Genomic DNA, 13,142 nt, shown 5'->3' with positions numbered 1-13,142 from the left:
GGATGCGCAAGTTCATCACTAAACTTGGGGTGGTTCCCAGTATCGCTGACCCTATTGAGCTTTATTGTGACAACAATGGAGCTATAGCACAGGCGAAGGAACCTCGCTCACACCAGCGAACCAAACACATACTACGATGCTTCCATCTCATTCAAGAGATTATCGAGAGAGGAGATGTGAATATTTACAGAGTACCTACAGAGGCTAACATCGCAGATCCCTTAACCAAGGCTTTGGCACAGAGGAAGCATGATGGTCACACTAGGTCATTGGGGCTTAGAGCCTACACTGATTGGCACTAGTGCTAGTGGGAGATTATTAGTTAGAGCCCTAGAGCCAATCATTTGATGATTGTATTATGGACTTGTTGTATCATATTCTTATATAAATAAAGGCATGTGTTTTGGTTATTATACTTACTTGTATTGGTGCCAAATAAACTAAGTATAATAGCGTCCTTGAGTAGACGGTTCTCACCTATATCAATCGGTTAGTTGAACCGATAGTGAGATGATATAGGGAACACTACTCTTAATCATTTCTACACTACAACAAAAATGTTAAACAACAACACCACAAAGACAACGATTTTAGAAGAAACTATTGTAAATTTGGTAAAAGACAACGGTTTTAGATAAAACCGTTGTCTTTGAGCTCCCATAAAATACAAAAGACAACGGTTTTGTGAAAACTGTTGTCGTTGAGCAATATTTTTTTAAATCAATAACGCATTTTACAACGGTTATCTAAAACCGTTGTCTTTAAGCACTTTTTTAGGCTATACGACAACAGTTTTGTAAACCATTGTCTTTTAGTTTATTCTTTCGGTGTTTTTCCCTCTCTGTGAAAAATTTTTGGCGCCGTGTTTTCCGCCTTAGCCTTCCTGAACCCTTCTTATCTGTTTTTATTTCCCTCTCTCCATACTATCTCTTCACGCTCCTGTTGCCGAAAACCTAAGCATCTTCATTCAACCCCTCTCCGGCGAACCCCTCTCCACAAATTTTTAAGTGGAGAGGAGGTGGAGGAAGGTGATGAGTTTGTTCACCGGAACATGCGCCAATGATGAGAACTCGCCGAACCTTGTTTGCTAGCTTGACTGCGTGTAGGGCATGGTCGATGCTCTCTCTTTTGTCCGGTGGAAGTGTCATCAGGTTAATGTCTCCCTTCACCTCTTTCCTCTGCTTACTCATTAGGGTTTCATCTTACCTGCTTCTTGATGAGGATGTTGTCGTTGAGATCTCCGAACATGAACTCGTCATCATTGTGGAGGAGTTTGGGTGAGGGGGATGAAGAGGGCACGAACCGAAGCCAATCCCCAAGGGGAAAACCAAATCTCCGGAGCAAATCTTCCCGGTCATCTCGCCGTCGAGTGCATTCTTGATTTGTTCGCCCCCCAGTTTTCAGGGCTGCGTTAGTTGAGCACCGTACGACAGATCAAGATGTGGATTTCTTGGGCGACGCGGATGCGGGCCTCCTTCGGAGCTTTCTTCCTTTGGCTCGTCACTTTGGTCTACTTCACTCAGGTTCCCTTCCTTTTGCTCTTATTTCCGACCTTGTAGAGTAGGGCTTCTTTGTCGATTCATTCTTGTACCTGCCTTTTTGTAGTTTTCATTGATCTTGTTTCTCTATAAAAGACGTAATTTCGATCGTCATTTTTATATACTTTGGCAGGGTTTCAGATCCTTTGTGTGGACTGCAATTTCTTACCAGATGAAAGACATACTGAAGTTATCGCCGTCTTCATCACAGTTTCTAGTTTCTGTTGCTCATTCTCCATGGAGTATCAAACCAATTTATGGGTAACCAATTAACTGTCTTGTGTTTGGTCCACTTAACCGTCTTGTGTTTGGTGGTTCGATGGATCTTATTGCCTGTTGCTTGCGTTGTGATTAGTACTTCAACACTTATAGACAAATGATCTGCATTTTATGTTAGCAATCACAATATGTAGCCAATTTATCTTATAAAATTGTTTTAGTAATCTGTACGCAATTCTAATTCATGACTCTTTTGTTGTTGATGTGCATGTTATCATGAGCTTGCTAACGGTTAAATTATACTAACTCGATGTGTTTATTTCTTTTGGAACACTAAACTTTAAATGACTTGGTCTTTGTATATTTTCTCATAATAGATACACATAGCTAGACTCACAAGAACATTTGGGCATTATGTGTGAGATCATACTGTTTATGATATTGATGCATGAAGGTGCATAACTTGTTGAGCAACACAAGGCAAATATGTCAGTATAAATTTCTTAAAACATAATATTTCATATCAAATTGTTTCCATATTTGTGATGCTGCTAAATGCATTTCTATTACTTACATTTGCATTGCTCGTATGAATTAGCTTATCCACCCAAATTAAAGAATAAAGGAAAACAAATGTCAAACACGAATATTGTTCTCATGGTGATAATTATTTTTTCTTGTTGAACTCACACAGGATATTACTCTTGGTGTTTCCCTTGGTTCAGCAACCCAGATCTCCATGTTTGTTGTAAGGATTTAATTTGATGTAGCTTTGAAATGAAATGTTGTGTATATGTTAAAGAATAGCTTACAATGTACTAATTTGCCCTTTTAAGGTTCCATTATGTGTTATGGTGGCTTGGATAACGGGAATCAAGATGGATCTTGATCTTAATCTGTTAGAAACTGGCTCATTGATCATGGCAATACTAGTAATAGCATTCACGTTACAGGTAACTCATTGGGGTATGCTTGTTAGTTACACTAACTTCTGTTGTTGTTTTTCAGTTATTTTGAAATGCTAGGATTCAACCAAAATTCTTCCTGCAAGACTCAACTAATGGTACTTTTACAGGATGGAACTTCACATTACTTAAAGGGGCATGTTCCCTTGCTGTGCTACTTGGCAATTGGTGCATGCTTCTTTGTTTTCAAATCCCCACTTGAGTAAGTCTCAAAAAAATTAAGTCTCCTCCTTAAGTGCATCTTTTTCATCATTATGGTTCAAATTTATGAACTTTGATATAAATTTAACTGACGAATACATGAAGGCATCAGCCAACAAGTTCCATAACCAGAACAGCTATAGTGATTGTGGCTTAGCTAATAGCTAGTAAAATATTCTTCATAATTACCCATTAATTTCCTACTTGTTGGCTTTACTCTTGAATTCAGCACGTACTTGCTTGCAGAGTAGGAGCTGGCGAATTGCTGCTTCAACCAAACCATATTCCCCTGAACAAATTGAGTCTTACAATAACTTTTTACATATACTTTTAATTTGAGTTTTGCTTAGTTGCTTTCGTTTACCTCATGACAGGTGATGCTGAGACGGTTTTGTCCTCGTAAGACTACTCTATTGTTTGTTATACGAGATAAAACAAGGGTGAATATTTTCATATGTGCATTTTTCAGCTTCCGTATTGGAGACTCCTAATCTAATGAAAATGAGTATTCATGTGCATTTTTAAAACAACGATTTTTAAAAACGAAAGCAACATATGGTATAGGTCACGAATATTTTCACTTGTGACGAGTTGAAATGATATCAGCTGGTTCTAATAGTTATACTGATCCATAAAATTGGTATAGTTAGCACAATTTGGTTTATGCCAATGTTAGTTCAGATCTTATTATAGGTTTGTAAAGGTTATATGAAAATGATTCACATGGTATAGGCCATCAACTAGCTAGTAAAATCAGTCTTGTTCAAAGTTTTGGACCATGGTCACTCTGGCTTGTTATGCCCAAAGAGAGTAGCACAAACAACACCACTAAATTAGAAGTTGAAGCTTAACTAAATATACCAAACTTGATTTCCTCTTGTTAGAGTCAAGTTTATTATGTTATAGTGTACAATTTTATTCATACTACTGTGGCTTTAGTTTTGCTGATAGTTTCATGCTATGTGATGGCCTTATTTCAGTCACAATTGAATGAGGCTATTTTAAGAGAGGATTATGGAGAAGCTGCAAAGCTGAAGTTGGCCATAACTGGTGCTACAAAAAGGATATTGTTGGAGCAACATTGACTATTATGAATGTATGAAACTTGTCTTATACACTTATTGTATTTAATTTATATTCTAAGCACTCTTGTTGCCACAGAGAGCTATAGAGGAAGAGCGATACATCGATGCAACTTTCATTCGTGATCATGTTGGGGCAGGACTGGTCAGTTTATTGGAATTAACTTGTTGCCAATTCTTACATCATCTCCATTAAGCTATGCTTGTCCCAATTTTTTGGTTTCAGCTACATGAAGCTATTCACTCCATTGAGCTTTATTCATTTTGCTATATGCAAGCCTATAACAGTGGTTGCCAATTCTTATATATTGATTGAAAAAAATTCTTCAAATGTTGAACGCATACAGAAACTTAAAGCAATGTTCAGAAAGGGTGCATGCGACTTAAATACTGATGAACAAGGTAGTTGCTCAGTATACTGCTTTGTGGTTTTTATGCAAACTGCACATCCTCAAGCTTTGAGATCTTACTAGAGTGTTGCTGCTGTAATGTTGAGACATAAGGTACATGACTTCCTCTATGATTCCTTCTTTTTGTTGCTGCTGTTAGCTATTCGATCTAGCTGCTTTCACATAATACATGGTTTAAGATATAATGTCAAGTTTATATATTCATCAACTTTTTTCATGCTCACTTGCTTGACTACTCATGAAAATGTGAAGCGGCAACGTTTCTCGTGCTTATTTGGCCATTCTTTTACTTAAACATTTCAGAAGGTCCAGATTTATGTACGTACTTCACAATTTGGTTTCTACTATACAAAAGATGCAAAGCTGCAAGAAGTTTATAATTATTTATACATGTTGATAAGTTTTCTACTTTTGGAGCTTGTTTGTTTCAATTATCAATTTAGTTTGTAGTGGTTTATTAGATTTATTCGTTTCAATTATCAGTTTGCAATGATTATTAGTTTATACATGCATGTTTATACTTTTTTCTATGGCTTTAACTATATTTTATTTTCAGAAAAGGGAGAAAGCTGGGTTTGCAAGCTAAGTCTATGAAATTCTATATGCAGAAAATGGACCAGTACGTGAAGATTGTTGTGGTCTGATAAACTTAATTTTATGGTCTTATCTTTTGTGGTTATGGTCTGATAAACTACTTGTGGTCATGTTTGGATAGCTTGTAGTAATTGTAGAAGTTTATAAATTTAAGTGAATGTACATATATGTTGCACCAGTTTTTGATTGAGACAAGATGTATAAAAGACAACTGAATGTATATATGTTGAAAACAATTTTTGTGAATGTATATATGTTGTACCAGTTTGTGTGCAAAAGAATTATAATGTTTTATCTATTCGCGATGCATTTTCTAATCAACATAGACAACGATTTTTTAACCGTTGTGAAAAGTATTCAAAGACAATGATTTTAAACTAAATTTTGAAGAAAGACAACAGTGTATTTGTTGTCAAAAGCATATTTGCGATCAAATTTTTGCAAAACTGGCAATTACAACGGTTTTATACTGTTGCAGAACTGTTGTCTTTGGTATTAAAAGACAACACTTTAAATCCGTTGCATGACTGTTGTCTAATGTGGTCAAAGACAACGGTTTTAAACCGTTGTATTTTACCGCACATTTAACAACAGTGTCAGTTACAACGGGTTTAAAGGGCCTATGACAACGGTTTTTAACCGTTGTTTTTTAATGTTTTTGTTGTAGTGCTAGTCGAGTATTAACATTCAGGGACAATGTTAATGCAATAAGACTAGCATGTAGGTCAACTCGATAACTTGATCTCATAAGTCATGGATATAGAGATATCAAGTTGACACATGGGTATGCATTGGAGAATGTATACTGAATGACCGCCATGAGAAAGTATCATGGATCGTTATATGAGTGTCATATACTTTTTCATGTGGCTATTAGTATGACTATTAGTCCTTAGACCTGAAGTCACCATGGATCCCTACTTAAGGAGTTATGTACTTTGGTTTCGTCAAACGTCACCCATAACTGGGTGGACTATAAAGGTGATTACTGGGTATGTAACGAATTATGTAGAGGGATGTGAGTGATGTAGATGGGATCTATCCCTCCTATATGATGGGAGCGATATCGATATTCTTGATAGAGTGAGACCACGAAGTGCATGGCCATGCCCAAATGAGTCAATATGAGATATTGAGCTCATTTGATTTAGTGAGTTTACTTGGAGTTCAAGATTTAGTTTGATCAGAGGATGACACGGTCTATGCCTCACATTGATCAATCTAGATGTCTAGGATAGAAGGACACTTGTCATATATTGTGAGGAGTCACAATTAGTTGTCATAAAGTGATGTTGGATCTCAACATTCTTGTAACATTGGGTAGTAATTATGTGTTGCTAGATACCGCTCATTACTTATGCTCCTAAATGGGTTTAGGGGCGTTGCCAACGTTACAAGAACCTATAGGGTCACACACTAAGGACAATTAGATGGAGATTAGGTTCATATGATGAACCAAGAGGATTAGATTCATTTGATGAATCAAATTGGATTAAGAGTAATCCTAATTGGGCTAATTGAGTTGGACTCAAGTTGATTCATGTGTTCAATGAGTCTAATTTAGATTATGACTCATTGAATCATTTTAATTAAATGAATTAGATTCATTATATTAAATTGACTTGAATTAAATGGTTGGATTAGATCAACCATGAGAGAGATTAAGTCAAGTTTGACTTGACTTGAGAGGAAGATGAAGAGTCAAGTTTGACTTGACTTTATGCCACATCATTTGTGACTTGGCATTAAATGGCCAATGATGTGATGCCACATCATCATGTTTAGCACATGTGTGTGCCACCTCATGGAGGTTATAAATCTCTTTAATGGCCACACTTTAATGCAAAATGGGGGTTACACTTTGTGAAAGTGGTCGGCCACTTTTGTTGTGAATGAGAATTCATTTTTTCATTCAAGGCAATTCACTTCTTCTTCCTCCTTGAGCTCTCTCTTCTTGCTCTCCCTCTCCTATCTTGGCCGAACACCCTAGGTTCTAGCACACCTTGTCTGGTCCTTCTCCATCTAGTGTGTTCGTGTAGATACGTATAGAGGATTGTCTACGTTGACAATCTTGAGATCCGGCAAGCCGTTGGACTAGCGGGATAGCGAAGGGCATCGCATCGAGGGTAATACTCTTATCTACTGTAGATCTAGAGTTTGTAAACTCGTACTCTTATTTTATTTTATTTTTATTTGCACGGATCCAGTGGCTGGGGCTTTCGGGGTTTCCGCGACGAGAAAACGCGGTTTTCGCGGCCCGAAAAACCCAACACTAACAAGTCTATTTTAGTGTTTCAGGAAAAGTCCTAGCTGTGGTTAGGTAAGTGAAAACCCTAGGGGGTGGTAACCCTATGGGTCGAGTGCTTAAGGCAAAAGTCCTAGGCGGGGGGGGGGGGGTAACCCTAGGTGGAAAGTCCTGGTGTTGCAAACCAGGTGAAAGACTGGACCAGCCGGGAAGCGAAAGTCCAGCAGAAAGTCCAGAAGCATCGAGCACCGAGCAAAAGTCCAGTCGATCTGGAGGATTGCATTGGCAACAGGTAAATCTCCTGAGTGGAGTAGGTGAGGGCGCGTTCCCCGTAGAGGGAACAGTAGGCGTCAGGTCGACCTAGGGTTTTTGGTCGGAAATCTGAAGTCAGACCCGAACAGTCCGGAGACTGTCATCATATTCTATTATCATATCTATATTGTTTTGTGCTAACTTTGTTTTACAGGGTATGTGTTTGGGACTAACACTTTTTGCAGGACCAAAGGAGCACAACTTAACCTCGGATGAACAGTGTCTGAGGCGCCTCTATGGAGCTTAGAGGCGCCTCGGATGCAAAGCTGAGCTACCCACGAAGCAAGCTTGGAGGCGCCTTGAAGGAAGCTCAAGGCGCCTTGGACTGGTGGATGAAGGCGCCTTGGAGAGCACAGAAGGTGCCTTGAAGGGATAAGTCACAACCAGTTCAGGCTTGATCCACACGGGCGACTCGGCCCTCCTGGAGGCACCTTGGATGGATTTCAAGGTGCCTTGAGCACTGTATAAAAGCAGCACTCGACCAGCAACTCAACATAACTTCCTCTAAGCAACCTTTCTTTAACGTGCTATCAACGAGATGACCCAGAAGTGCTGCGAATACTTCCCGACGACCAGGAGCTCGAAATCTGATATTTCCCAAGTGTCGTTGGTATTTTTAATTACTGTTTTAAATTGTATTTAGCTTGTAATAATTTCATGCTTATAGTTGTTGTCCACGGAAAGCGATCAAGGATCGCGGGCCTTCGAGTAGGAGTCGCTAAAGGCTCCGAACGAAGTAAATCCCTTGCGTCTTTCTATGTGCTCTTTTATTTTTCCGCTGCGTTTATTTACTCGATTGTTTTTACGATTTCAAAACAAACGAAATAGCTGCGAGCGCTATTCACCCCCCCCCCCCCTCTAGCGCTTTCCCCTAGGGTTTTCCACTTACCTAACCGCAGTTAGGGCTTTTGCCTAAGTATACTTAGGACTTTCCTGCAAAGCTCATTCAAACATATTAGATAACAAGACAACTTAACTTTGAACCCTTTGACATAATCAAAACACAGGTTTGATCGTTGGATGCTTCCCGCACCAATACAAGAAGCTCATCCAAAAGAACAAATACAATACCCTAAAGGCGATGTGGGACGAAACGTCGTCCGAATCAGAGGTCGAAGCCTTTTTCGGACTTGCGTTGATGGCAAGTCATCAAGAAGATGAACACAAAGAAAGCTCTTCCAAAATGAGCATCGATGAAGGGGGAGCATCAACAAAAGAAAGTAGTAGTTCAGGGGGAGCTACGAACAACGAGGTCGACAAGGCAAGTCAGGTACGATATCTTCCACCTGATAAGTTGTTTAAATGTGTTAAATTATTAACTAAAGACTGCTGTAAGCTTGAAAAAGAAATAAAGACTTAAAAATAATTTTAGCCAAATCTTGTCCATTAGAAGAATTTGACAAAATAAAATTAAAAAAATGATATTTTACAAAAAGAAATAAAGAACATGAAAAATCATGCATGCTCATATAATACAAGTAGTAGAAAATTTAATTGTCTAAATTGATATTTTTATTACCACAAAGGACAAGTTAGAAAAATTTCTTAGAAATAAATATCAAAAGAATTTCTAATTAACCCAATTAGAAGAAACCTATATTGGATTCCAAAGACTTGTCTAAATTAAAAGAAAAATTGGACTTAGGGTTTTCAGATATAAGATTAAATATTTGAATTCTTTAAGATGCTTTGCCTAGAAGTGGTTGATGATCCAATAACCAAGAAGGCCTAGTGTCTCACCACAGCCTGGAAGCTAATTACTGAATTGAATATTTAATTGATAAACTAATAAGCATGAAATAGTTAATTAAATTAATGCTTTTAATTTTTTTGTCAATTTCATAATTTAGATTTTTTTTTCTAACTTAGAGTTTCTAAAAATATTGACGTTGGATTTTTTTATATAACAAAATTATTTTCAAAATTTTGTCAAAAACTTGATAAGTTTTTTTTAGAAAATCTTGATTTTTTTTTGAAAAATTAACCTTAGAATTTTTTTTAACAAAGGGTGAGAATGGAAGATTAAGTCTAGGGGGAGGTAGTTCATTTCAAATTTAAAAAAAATCTTAAATTTGAAAATCTTTTTGCATTTTATTGCATACTTGTAATTTTATTGCTTTAACCTTATATTTGTTTATCCTAACTTAACTTGGGTTGCTCACATCAAAAAAGGGGGAGATTGTTGGAACCCCAAGGTTGTTTTTGTGTGATCAACCAAGTTAGGTTAGGTCCTGTTATGTTTTGATCCTTGTATCTAAGTGTGCAGTAGCTTAGGAGCACAGGAAGTCAAGCAAAAGATGCGGCTAGCGAGAAAGATAGCACGGTAGAGAGCCGACGGGCTCGGTGTGTCCGAGGGACGAGGTGCCACGGAAAAGTACACCATTGGACGAGAAGGACGTGCGTGATGTTCGAGGGACGAGAAGCCAGAGCGGAAGCTTGCTCGAGGAGAAGGCTAAAATTGGGTTCGGGTGAACTTTTTTTCGGTTGGTCGAAATCACCCAAGTGATCAGAACAACGGAAGATCTAGAGTGGAGGCGATCAGAACAATCCATGGAAGACACCTTCGACCAGGAAATCTGGCCGTTGCGGAAAAGGATAAAGTTTTATCCTTTGCCTCACTAGAGGCGCCTTCCAACCCTATGGAAGGCACCTTCAACCTGAGGATAAGTTTTTCCAGGGGCTATAAAAAGACCCATGGACCTAGGAAAGATAGAACAATTTGTGTATTCATTTCTTAGCCATAGTCTGAGCTATTAACGAGTGTAAAAGGCTATTCTGCTTTCAATGAAGGAGACTTTTTAAGAGCTTTCATTTGGCTTGGATTAACAGCCAGCTAGGTTGTAACCAAGTAAAATCTGGTTCCCTTTTTTTAGTTTCTTATTTTTTAATTTTATTTGCTATTGCTTCTAACCTGAGTTGAAAGATCGAGAAGGTATTATTTTAAGTGTTTCACGTAACTCAACCATCTCCAGCCGGCCGACCCGATCCAACAGTTAGTGCTACACACTTTTTATAACGACGTCAATTATCACACAAAAGTGTCCCTTGATTCCGCAGCTAGAGGGGAATTAATAAACAAAAGCTTAGATGAGACCAAAGATATCATAGAGAGTGTAACTCAGAACCATCATTAGTGGATCTCTGAAAGATGTGGGGGCTCTTTCTCAAGAAACACTATCAAAGCATCAGGAAAATTTGATGTGGATGCAATCACTCTTATGTTAGCAAAATTGGATGCTCTGACTAAATAGCTTGAAAACATGGGAACTAATATGGCCAACGCAATTGTATGTGTGTAACGCCCGCCCTCCCTGCTACTAAAAGGGACGGGGCTACCTACTTACTTAACTATTCCAGGATACATGCATATTTAAAATTTCTTTCTAGTAGCATAAAGCAGCGGAAATGTCATGAAGTTATACTGGAATGTAACATAAATACAATTGGTTCATGTCAAACATAACAAAAATAACATAGCAGGTCTTTATTTGTCTTAGCTGAGCCACTGCCACACACACCTCCTTGCCTCTCCTGCAGCTCCCTTAGGTCATCCATCCCTTGCCTTTATCTGTGGTACAAGGAAGTAAGCTATGAGCACACAGGCTCAGTAAGATCCTTTCCTACTCACAAAAACCGTATCTCAAAGCATAATCATATAAGCATATAATCAATGAAGACATAATCATCTAACATTATGTAATGTGAACATAGTTCCTTATCATATCATATCACTATGAACCATGATTCTAACATATCATAAATAAAGGGATCATGTGATGTGAATCATAAGGAGCATAACATATCATCATGTCATATGAATCATAGACAAAAACATCTCATAACCTCATGTCCTATAAGTCATAAGAGTATGGCATAACATCATGTCATATAATTCATAAAAAAACATATCATATTATGAATGGGTACATTATACAAAATGTCCTTTTTAAAACATATGCCATGTCAAGTGCAAGATGTCTTTAAACATATCTTTTAATACTTAAACATAATATCATCATCATGAGGGCCCCGCTTGTACCACATACATACATAAATGCACGCAATCCCTAGGACAAGGTAGCTAGCCCCGAATCTACTAGGGATCTAGACCCGTTCATAGTCCGTCGGCCTAGGGGCGTACTAAGGAGTCCACCCTTGGTACAAGCCATACAAAGTAAAATACATGTCATGCATATCATATCATCATAACTGTCATATCATATCATCATAGATGTCATGCTCTTGTCTTAACATGAAGAGTGCTCTTAATCCCAACTTAAGGGAAGAAACTCTTTGCCATTTTCTTATCATATCATAAGGCATACATTCTTGGGCACATAGCCATCATATAAAACCATTATCATGCTTGGTTCATAAGCTTACGTAAATGAGCATGCTACATATTTGAAATCATACGTGCTTGGGTACATAGTCATCATAAGAATCATTTCATGCATAATTCATAAACATACATAAATAGACATGTTACTTGTCTTGTCATAAAGCATGCATACTTAAGCATAAAACATATCATAAGAGTCATCATCATGCATAATTCATGAGTATCCTTAATTAAGTATATAAATCATCATAGGCAACCATAATCATACATGGAAAACATTTACTAGCATCTCCTAATTCATATCCTAGTATGTGAGACACCTAGCAAAGTCATAATTGGGTCTCTAACCCTAGTTTCATATGGTGGCCGAAAGTCACCATGCTTAGTTTTAGGTTACAACAACATATAAGCATGTAAACCTTAAATCAAATTCATATCATAAACTATAAAGAATATCATGAGCATAGATAGTAGGTTCTAAGCTTCCTAGGCCTTTTTAACTTAGTTGTGGCCGAACCTTTAAGAGCATGAAACTAAGTTCTACATAAGCATAAAAATACCAAGCTACCTTCATATCATATCATAAGGGAAGTCCATGAGCTTGCTAAGTTTAAGTTTAAACTTTCTTGAACCCTAGATTATAGTCATGGCCGAAAGTTCATAAAAAGGAAATAACCTCTAAGCAACATACAACATGAATACCTAGCCAATTTCATAACATATCATAAAGAAGTCTATGAGCATACTAAATTAGGTTTTGAGCTTCATGAACCCTAAAACCTCATCATTGCCGAAACTTCATCAAACAAGAGATAAACTTCTAAGAAACATATAAACATGAATACCTAGCTAATTTCATAACATATCATAAAGAAGTCTATGAGCATACTAAATTAGGTTTTGAGCTTCATGAACCCTAAAACTCCATCATGGCCAAAACTTCATAAGACAAGAAATAAATTTCTAAGCAACATATAAACATGAATACCTAGCTAATTTCATAACATATCATAAAGAAGTCTATGAGCATGCTAAATTAGGTTTTGAGCTTTATGAAACCCTAAAACTCCATCATGGCCAAAACTTCATAAGACAAGAAATAAATTTCTAAGCAACATATAAACATGAATACCTAGCTAATTTCATAACATATCATAAAGAAGTCTATGAGCATGCTAAATTAGGTTTTGAGCTTTATGAAACCCTAAAACTCCATCATGGACGAAACTTCATA

At 37.4% G+C, this 13,142-nt stretch overlaps 1 long non-coding RNA gene across 1 annotated transcript; it reads left to right on the top strand.

Annotated features, from left to right (window-relative positions):
• The first annotated feature begins 2,444 nt into the window (after window positions 1-2,444).
• Window positions 2,445-2,919, top strand: LOC121982634. Its single transcript, XR_006112159.1, has 3 exons — window positions 2,445-2,505; window positions 2,594-2,710; window positions 2,833-2,919. It is a non-coding gene; the product is annotated as an uncharacterized LOC121982634 (long non-coding RNA).
• The last annotated feature ends 10,223 nt before the right edge of the window (window positions 2,920-13,142 follow it).

The sequence above is a fragment of the Zingiber officinale genome, chromosome 5A, assembly GCF_018446385.1.
Source record: "Zingiber officinale cultivar Zhangliang chromosome 5A, Zo_v1.1, whole genome shotgun sequence".
Taxonomy (NCBI): domain Eukaryota; kingdom Viridiplantae; phylum Streptophyta; class Magnoliopsida; order Zingiberales; family Zingiberaceae; genus Zingiber; species Zingiber officinale.
This window is presented reverse-complemented; position numbering and strand designations above follow the sequence as displayed.